The 10,266-nt window shown below is 41.7% G+C and overlaps 1 long non-coding RNA gene across 1 annotated transcript; it reads left to right on the top strand.

Annotated features, from left to right (window-relative positions):
* The first annotated feature begins 1,775 nt into the window (after nt 1-1,775).
* On the top strand, nt 1,776-8,196 carry LOC140594665 (uncharacterized). The gene is made up of 2 exons (XR_011995740.1): nt 1,776-2,155; nt 3,027-8,196. It is a non-coding gene; the product is annotated as an uncharacterized lncRNA (long non-coding RNA).
* The last annotated feature ends 2,070 nt before the right edge of the window (nt 8,197-10,266 follow it).

The raw sequence follows: 10,266 nt of genomic DNA, 5'->3' as shown, positions 1-10,266 counted from the left end.
GGAGCCAAATTTTAGGATAGGCAGGGTTGGCTCCTGAGTTCTGGCTGCCTTTTTGTCCCCTTTATTGAGAACCGCCCCCGAGCTGAGGAATTGGAAGCACAGAAGGATCTAATTAGTTGCCTGAAATGAGAATTGAGGAAGGAAAAATACCAGGAGAACAAACGCAAAGTAATTAATATTTATACAAATTATCATTTTCCTTTAATGAGTAATCATGCTCAGCAGAGCGGTGAAAGAGAAACGCCTGGTTGTCCGATTTAGAGAAATGCGTTCTTACACCCTGGCGTTAGCCAGCATCTCTGATCGTCCGTTTTAAATTTTTTTTTATTTTTTTTATTTATGATAGTCACACAGAGAGAGAGAGAGAGAGAGGCAGAGACACAGGCAGAGGGAGAAGCAGGCTCCATGCAGGGAGCCCGACGTGGGACTTGATCCCGGGTCTGCAGGATCGCGCCCTGGGCCAAAGGCAGGCGCCAAACGGCTACGCCACCCAGGGATCCCCTGAGCGTCCGTTTTAATGTGTAATAAATATTTTCTGTATGCTTAGGACGGGGCGACAATCGGGCGCGACGCGGCACAAGAGCTCCGGGGCCCAGCACGGGTCCAGGGCCCCGCGAGGTCATTGTCACCCTGTGGACCTGCCGGCGAGGCCTGGGGCCTGGACCCCGAGCGCTGCTGCACCTGCGGCTGCACCTGCGGCTGCACCTGCCCTACCTTCGTGGTGCCCCCCCCACCCCCCGCGGGGACCTTTCTCCCCGAGCCTGTGGCCCCAGGAGCGCAGGACCAGCAGATCTGGCAAGCAGGGCATTTCCTAGGGTCGCCCGGCAGTCACAGTTTCCCCGCAGGACCCCTGGGGAGTGTGGCCAGCGCCCGCGGGCTTCGGCCCAGTGCTCGGACCAGACCGTGGGGGACGCAGGGATCCTCCTCCAGGTGGGGGACGCGGAGATCGTCCTCCAGGTGGGGGACGCGGGGATCCTCCTCCAGGTGACATCTGATCATACCCAGGGCGATGCTGACTCCGCCATCTCCGCGGGGCCATGACCTCGCTGTGGCCTGAGGGAGGACAAGAGGCTCGGCCCAGGTGTCCTGTGCTTTGTTTCAATAGATGAAAAAGCCACGGACGCTGTTGACTTCAGGTGCCTTAGTCGGAGTCCGTGCACGGCTGGACCTGAGCCCCCGACCCCGGGGCCGACGCAGGACGGAGACGAGCCACTTGGTGCCTCCGGGGTTCGGTCCTGGGCGCTGAGCAGCGGGGCGGGCTCCGCCTGGGGATGGGCTCTCACCCGGGGCCCCGTCGGGACGTCCCGCGCCACCCCCACCGCACCCCGAGGGCGGGGAACCCCTGTTGCGCCTGCACATGCCGCAGGGGCCGGGGGGCGGGAGCACGGGGGGTGGTGGACACGGGGCCTCCGGGTGCTGTCGCCCAGCCCTGGCCTGCAGAAGCCGGGGGGCGGGGCGGGGCCTCGGCGGGCAGGGCCGCTGGGGGCTGGGTCTCTGGGGGCGGGGCTGTTGGGGGCTGAGTCTCTGGGGGGCGGGGCTTAGGCGGGGGTGGGGCCTCTGGGGGCGGGGCCGCTGGGGCGGGGCCTCTGGGGGCGGGGCCGCTGGGGCTGGGCCTTGGTGGGCGGGGCCGCTGGGGGCGGGGCTGTTGGGGGCTGGGTCTCTGGGGCGGGGCCTCAGTGGGCGGGGCCGCTGAGGGCTGGGTCTCTGGGGGCGGGGCCTTCGCGGGGGCGGGGCCTCAGTGGGGCGGGTCTGTGGGGCGGGGCGGCGCGGAGCGAGGGACCTGCGTGATGGGGGAAGTGAGCCGCACCCAGGGCACCCCCGCCCCAGTCCCGGTGCAGTCGCCTTGAGGTTCCCTCTCTCCCCTGCCTCTGCTCCTCCCCCTGCTCGCTTCTCTCTCTCCTCTCTCTCTCTCTCTCTCTCTCTCTCTCTCTCTCATAAATAAGATCTATTAAAAGAATTATTATTGCCTAGGAAGGAACACGCCTGAAGCAGGAACACATCAAGGATGCTGCGGCTGCGCCCCTGCTGTGGCCTTGGCCCTGAGCTGGCACCCGGCGCGCCGCCCTACTGCAGGGAAAGGACATGAGCCACCTCGGTCAGCTGCAGGGGGACGTTTCCACGGAGAACAGGGAAATGACTGCTTCACCGGAATCAGGTAGTGCTAAGCCTTCAAACGTGGCCATTTCACATCCTTATGAATTTTTAAGCCATTTTATCCTTTTTTAAGACAATAGTGCTGACACTGAATCTGTAGGTCCATTGGGGGAAGGTTGGTGAGAGCGTTGACTCATGACCCCGGCCAGGCGGAGTTCCCCCTTTGTGCAGGTCTTTTTCTCTTGACAACGTTTTGTACTTTTCAGTATCACATATCTTTTGCCTGATTTAGTGCTAAATATTTCATATTTTTTATCTTATTTTAAATAGTATTTTAAAACCCTAAGCTCCAAAATGTTCTTTTTGTTACTATTACAAAATACAATTCATTTTTTTGTCGTGAATATATATTTCTAAGTAGACTTTATTTTTTTATTTTTTTAAAGATTTATTTATTTATTTATGAGAGAGAGAGAGAGAGAGAGAGAGAGAGAGAGGCAAAGACACAGGAGGAGGAAGAAGCAGGCTCCATGCGGGGAGCCCGACATGGGACTCGATCCCGGAACTCTAGGATCACGCCCTGGGCTAAAGGCAGGCGCTAAACCGCTGAGCCATCCAGGGATCCCCTATTTTTTAGAGGAGTTTTAGATTTACAAGAAAGTTGAGAAGAGAGCACAGAGAATTCACATGTGTATCTGCACCCCGTTTCCATCCCTGCCGATAACTTGTGTTAGGCTGGTACCTCTGTCACTATTCATGGATCTATACTGATGCACTATTATTTACAATAGTCCATACTTTATTCAAATTTCCTTATTTTGTTTGTTTGCTTTTGTTTTCCCCTAATGTCCCTTTCCTGTTCCAGAGTTCCATCCAAAAAACCACATCACCTTTGTCATTATGTCTTCTTTGTCTTCTCCTGGCTCTAACAGTTTCCCAGACTTTCCTTGTTTTGGATGAATTCAACAGTTTTGAGGAGGACTGGTCAAGTATTCTGTAGAATGTTCTTGGAATTCAGTTGGAATTTCCCGGATGTTTTTCTCACGATGAGACTGTTAACTGTTTTTTTTTTTTTTTTTTTTTTGGAAAATGGACAATCGCAGAGGTAAAGCGCCGTTCCCATCACATCCTACCACGGACTGGCCCCCTCAGCATGAGCTGTCACTGTTACTGTTCCCTTCATCACTTGACTGGGGCAAAGCTGGCCAGGTTTCCCACTGCAAAGTCACTCTCCTCCCCGCTCCCCATATTGGACTTTTTAGACGGAGGTCACTGGGTGCAGCCCACACTTAAGGACGGGGGCGTCATGCTATCCCTACTTGAAGGGAGAGCATCAACATACGTTTTTGGATTCTCCGGCATGACGAATTGTCTCATCTTCCCAGTGTATTTATTCAATCATTTATTTATATCAATGTACACTCATGAATATTTATTTTAGGCTTAAGTGGGTTATAATCCAATACTACTTGATTTATTTTATTACTCAACTTTGTGTTACTTTTAGCCGTTGGGCACACTTTCAGTCGGCTCCCACATCTCTTTGACTTGCCCTCATCAATGTGGATTTGTGCTCTTGTTAGGACTTTCTTACCTTCCGGGATTATAAGGTGCTCCAGGATTCTCTTCTCTATTTCTTGTCCAGTCTTAAAATTAACCATTTTTCCAGGGAGTCCTGGTTCCTTTCACTGGAGAATGATATTAGAAGCCAAAATATAAACAGTAGGTATAATTGATTTTTTATGATGAATTTGTATCCTGCAAACTTACTAAACACATTTATCATTTCCACTGTGTGGTTTTCCTTTGTTGTGTTTTTTTTTTTGTACTTTCTTTTTTTAATTTAAGTAAGCATATCATCTGTGAAGAAAGACAGTTTTACTTATTTCTCTTCAATCTGCATATCTTTTATTTAATTTTCTTTCTTCTTCGAGTGGTTAGAGGTTCTAAAACATGTTTGAAATAAGAACAATAGGTCTTGTTCTTTTTACTGAGGAAGCTTTGAGGAAAGTATTGAATCTTCACTGTTAAGTATGATGCTAACTGGAGGTTTCTCAAGGATTCCTTCTACCAGGGTGATAGCTAGGAGTTTTCAGTATGAATGGATGTTAGGTTTCTGTCAACTTCTTTATCAGTTGAGATGATCACATGGTTTCTGTATTTTAGATTAATATGGTGAATTACACTGATTGATTTTCTAATGTAATCTCGCACTGATCACTTCTAAGTTAATGGCTCTGTCCTCCACAAGGCTGCCCCCACTTAAGATGTCAGCCAAACTTTGGGGTCCCTAGGCCACCGGCACTTAGACCGGCTACAAATCCCGAAGGTCCCCCACAAACTTCCCCAGTTCAGTAATTCATGAGAATGACACACACAATTCAGGAAAACTGTTATTAGGATGCTGCATTTCCATAAAGCATATAGATCAGGCCCAGTCAAACAAAGAGATACAGAGGAAGCTCTAGAAGGGCCTTGCACGCAGAGCTTCCATGTTCTCGCCCTCTGAAATCAGAGCATCCGTTTCTGTTTTCGACTTGAGTTTAATGTTGTACTTTCATTTCTGCCAGCCCAAACTATATTTTCTGATTTTAACATTGGTTCCTTCTTTGAGCTGAGTGGTTGTTTATAAATACGTTATTTCGTTTCCAGATAATTGGAACTTTTCAAGATATATTTCTATTATTGATTTCTAATAAAATTCAGTTGTGGTCAGAGAATGTGTTTTAGGTATCAGCTCAGTTATTTTAAATTGATTGAGTTTTCTTTGTGGCAGATAACACAGTCTAATCTTGGAAAATATTCTGTGTGCAACTGAAAAGAAATGATTACTGTGCTTTTTTGGGTGTAATATTCAATAAACGTCAGGGAGGTCAAGTTGGTTGATAGTATATTTCCAATCTTCTATTTTTCCATTGATTCTCTCTACGCTGTTCTATGAATTATTGAGAAACATATTTAAGACTATGATTAAAAAAATAAAGTAAAACTATGATTAAACTTGTGGATTTTTCTTATTTCTCTTTGTAATTCTAAAAGTTTTTACATTAATATTTTGTTATATTTTTGATCTGTTTGATATTTGTTATAATAACTGTTACTAGGTCTAACTCTGTTATTCACTTGATATTTTGAAACTGTGTTTAGAATGGTTATGTGCTCCTGATGAACTGATCATTTTTACTGTGGCCTTCTTTTCTGTTAATATTCTTTGTTATGAAATCTACTTTGTCTCTATTGATGTAGTCCCTCCAGACTTCTTTTCACAAATACTTGAACAGTATCCCTTTTTCAATCCTTTTATTTTTAATTGATTTGTGTCTTTATTTTTAAAATGTGTCTCTGCTGGGCAGCATCCTAGCGGTTCTTGATATTTTTATCCAATTTGGCAATCTCTGCCAGGGCTCGTAATTCCTTTATTTCTATATTAAATTATTTATCTATCTATTTACTTGTCTAGATGTATTTATTTAGATGCCCAGTAATTACCATGTTTTATTCTGCCTGGAAATTTTCCTTTAATCTTTCTTGTAATGCAAGCCAATAATTCAACTGAGTTACTACTACTACTACTACTATTATCATTAGATTTTTTTTTAGAATTATTGTTTTGCCTTTGTTTCAGAAAGTTATTTTCACTGGATATACTATTCATAGCCGACAAAGTTGACATTTCTGTACTTTTAAGAACGACCCACTGTTCTCTCATGTGCTTTGTGTCTGACTAGAAATTTGCTGTTATTCCATATTTGCTCCATCGCATATAAACTATCTTTCTCTGTTAGCTGCTTTTAGCACTTTCTCTTCATCACTGGTTTTGAGCAACATGATGATGATGCACCCTGTGCACTTTTATTCATGTTCTTGTGCTTGGGATTGTTGACCTTGGATATATGACTTTATAATTTTCATCAAAATTTTTTAAATTGTCATTATTTCTTCAAATACTGCTTCTCTTCCCCTGTTGCCTCTCATCCTAAAGGGCTCAAAGTACACATATATTAAAATAGTTGAAGTTGTTCCAAACCTCATGATATTCTGTTCCATATAGGTATATATATTCCATATAATTAAAATATATGTAATTTCTCTTGTTTTCTCTGCAGTTTGTTTTGATGTTCACTAATTTTATTTTTTTAAATAATGTATTTATTTGAGAGAGAGAGAGAGAAATAGAGAGAGAGTGCACACACACAGCAGGCAGAGGGAGAGGGAGAGGGACAAGCAAGCTCCCAGCTGAGCAAGGAGCGTGATGCAGGGCTTGACCCCAGGACCCGGGGATCACAACCATAGCCGAAGGCAGATGCTCAACTGATTGAGCCACCCAGGTGCCCCCATTCACTAATTTTCTCTTTTGTAGTACCTATCTGCTATTATTCACAATCCAATATATTTTGCATTTTACACAATTAAGTTTCTATTTCTAAAAGTTTGATTGGGGGTATTTTTATACCTTTTATGTTTCTATATTTTTAAAAAATATAGAATACAGATGTAATAATTATTTCAGTGGCCGTGTTTACTAATTCTAATATCTATGGCAGGTTTTGGTTTATTTCAATTGATTTTTGTCATCATAGATCATACATTCCTGCTTTTTTGTACGCAGGGTAAATTTTTACATGATTTGTGATTTTTACATCATTGTTAATTTTACCCTGTTAGGTGCTGGAAAATTTTTATATTCCTGTATTTACTATTGGGCTTCATTCTGGGGTGCTGTTATATCACTGGGAATCAATTTGGTCCTTTGTGTCCTACTTTCAACATTTCTTAGGCTCGATTGAGCTACTAAGACAAGACCTTCCCATGTATGGTAGCCAGCGTGCCATGAATTAGGAGATTTTCCAGTCTGTCTGGTGAAAGCAGGCACCATTCCTATTCTGTGTGGCTGCTGGGCACTCTTAACTAATCCTTTTGGGTAGTTATTTTCCTGAGCTTGGGTGACCTCCTTACACCCATACACTGATTAGTGCTCAATTGCCCAGATTTGGTTGTTAATACTACAGTGTGCAAGGCAAACCTCCAGGGAGGAATTGGACTTAATATTTCCAAAGCCAAATGCAAATAGATTAATTCTCCTCCCTTTTGAAGACTCTGAGCCTTGATTCCGTTTCCTCTGTAATACAGGTACTTGAGAACTGGCGGATTGTGTCAATGGAATATATTCTTCTTCCCCTAGGTGACTAGACAGGAGGATGAGGAGTTTAGACCCCAACCTTATCACTGGTACTTGACCTGGCTGGGGTATGTGGCATGTGCCCCTGCATGCTGAGCTAGCTCCAGGCTGAGATCAGTCTTTCCAGGAGGATAGAGTCTCGTGGGACTTATTAATTCTATATTGATGATAGATAGATAGATAGATAGATAGATAGATAGATAGATACATGATTTTCTTCTCAATCAAAGCAATAACATATTCCTTAAGTAGAATTTAGTTCCTAATGTATATATTTTGTATTTTTCTTTCTTGACTTAATAGACAGGCGAGGAACTTCAGTAAAATGTTCAGTACAATGTTCCGAGCAATTGAGGAGGCAGGGGGTCAATTCTTTTTCCTAGTCATGGTTTTTCACAAGTAAGTAGGATATAGATATAATTTTTCTTTGTTTCCTTGTTCTATCCTTTATCAATTTGAGCAAAGTCTCTTTTATTCATAGTTATATGACAGTTTTATCATGAATAGATGTGGAAATTTGTGAAGTTCTTTAATTTTTCTTCCATTGAGACAAGTATATTTTTTTCTTTTACTTGTTTAATGTAATGAATTATATTGATTGATTGATGAATGTTAAACCATATTGACATGGCTTATATAATTCCAAATTTGACATAATGAATTACATTTCTTTGTATATTTGTGCATGTGTATTTACTGTATTCAATTTGCTAATATTTTGTTAAATATTTTTGTTAAATATTTCATGAAAGATATATTTTCATAGTTTTTTTTTATAATTACTTTATTTGATTGTGATGTTATTGTAATACTAGCTTAATATGATGAGGTGGGGAAATGTTCCTTCCTCTATTTTAAGAAATAGTTTGAGTAATATTGATATTATTTTATACATAAATATCAATAAAATTAATCAGTGAAACTATCTGTATAATTTTGTGTCTGATGTACTAACTTCTATTTTATATTTCAGTCTGGTTTTAATGATTACTTTGATTCTTAAAAGTGTATTTTGTTGGGGCACCTGGGTGGCTCAGGGGTTGAGCGTCTGCCTTTGGCTCAGGGTGTGATCCTGGGGTCCCGGGATCAAGTCCCACGTCGGGCTCCCTGCATGGAGCCTGCTCCTCCTCTGCTTGTGTCTCGGCCTCTCTCTCTCTGTCTCTCATGAATAAATGAATAAAATCTTTTTTTAAAAACAAGTGTATTTTGGGCTTGCTGTTCCATATTCCTTGTGGTATTCTTGTGGAAGCTGTGCATCTTGCATAATAAAGTAGATATTGGAAATATCTAATAAATAGGCATAGGCCTAAAAGTCAGCACACCTTTTTGTCTACTAGACAAGGGTTTGAGTAAACCTAATTTTGTGATGAGCTGGATTTGAAGTTTGTTGTTTCTGTGGTTACCCTCAGAGCACAACAATATTAAATCCTTCTAGAGATACCTGGAGTTTAAGGTGAGGGTCAGTTTGGTAATTTTTCCCCTAGTGACTGCTGCATCCATACCCTGAAGTATTCCCTTTGCAGCAGCCACAGAGGGGATCTGTCTCTTACAACTTACTTATACTTCGTGCCTCTTACCCTAATGAGTCTGGGGAGTGAAAGGGAATTCTGTTGATCCGATTAAACCAGATCTCAGTCACAGGTAGACCCTGTGTCCCTAGGTGTTGAGAGGGCAGCTTAGATGTGAGGGGTCCTGCCTCTCATCTGATGTATTTCTAAGCCTGACATATTTCTCCCCACTCCCAGGGCAGATTTTGTTGCTGTTCTTTCCCTCCAGCTGCAATGAGATTTCACTGTATCTTAAGACTGACACTGTTTTGTTGTGTTTTTTTCTCTTCCTCTTATACATATTTTTCCAGATTGTATTCAGATATAATTGATATATAACATTGAGTAAGTTTAAGGTGTATGAAGTATTGATTTGATACACATATAGCAAAATTACACTACAGTCAAGTTAGTTAACACTTTGCTCACTTCACATATTCACCATTTCTTTTTGTGTGTGTGCTAAGAACATTTAAGAATTACTCTCTTAGCAACTTTCAGTTATATAATACAGTATTATTACCTATAGTATCTGTCAATCTATATATCTATATCTGTATCTATATCTAAATATCCCTCCATAGATAGACACAAATCACATAATAATAATAATAATAATAATAAATAATAATAATAATAATTTAAAAAGCTAAAAAAAGATGCAACAGACATGGGAGTGCAGATATCTCTTTAATATCCTGACTTCAAAAAAAAAAATATCCTGACTTCATTTCCTTCATATATATATACCCAGAAACAGAATAGCTGAATCATATGGTAGTACTATTTTTCATTTTTTAGGTACCTCAGAAATGCTTTCCATAATGGCTGTACCAATTTACATTCCTACAGTGCAGAAAGCTTCTCTCTTCTTCAGATACTTGCCAACTACTTGTCTCTTGTATTTTGGAAGATAGCTATTCAAACAGGTGTGAGGTGATACCCCATTGTAGTTCAACCTGTATTTGCCTGATGATTAGTGATATTGAGTATCTTCCCAGGTACCCATTGGCCATTTATGTCTTCTCTGGAAAAAATTCTTACTCAACTCACCTGCCCATTTATTAATCACACACACACACACACACACACACACGTGTATATGTGTATTTATATATATATACACATATGTATATATATAAAAAAGGATGCAACCATATATGTAGGATTATATATATATACATATATATACATATATATATATTTGCTACTGAGTTGTTTGATATGATTTCCTTATGTATTTGGGATGTTAACACCTTATCAGGTTAATGTTTTGCAAATATTTATCCCATTCATATGCATAACAGGAGGAAAGCTAGAAAGTTCATGAGTATATAGAAATTAAATAACACTCTTGAACAACCAATAGGTGAAGAAAAACCTCAAAAGAAAAAAATACATATATTTAAGCAACAAAACCCCAACACACTATTTTCCCCTTCTAGT

Source organism: Vulpes vulpes, chromosome 12, assembly GCF_048418805.1.
Source record: "Vulpes vulpes isolate BD-2025 chromosome 12, VulVul3, whole genome shotgun sequence".
Classification (NCBI taxonomy): domain Eukaryota; kingdom Metazoa; phylum Chordata; class Mammalia; order Carnivora; family Canidae; genus Vulpes; species Vulpes vulpes.
The sequence above is the reverse complement of the archived record's forward strand: the minus strand, read 5'-3'. Positions and strand labels throughout refer to the sequence as shown.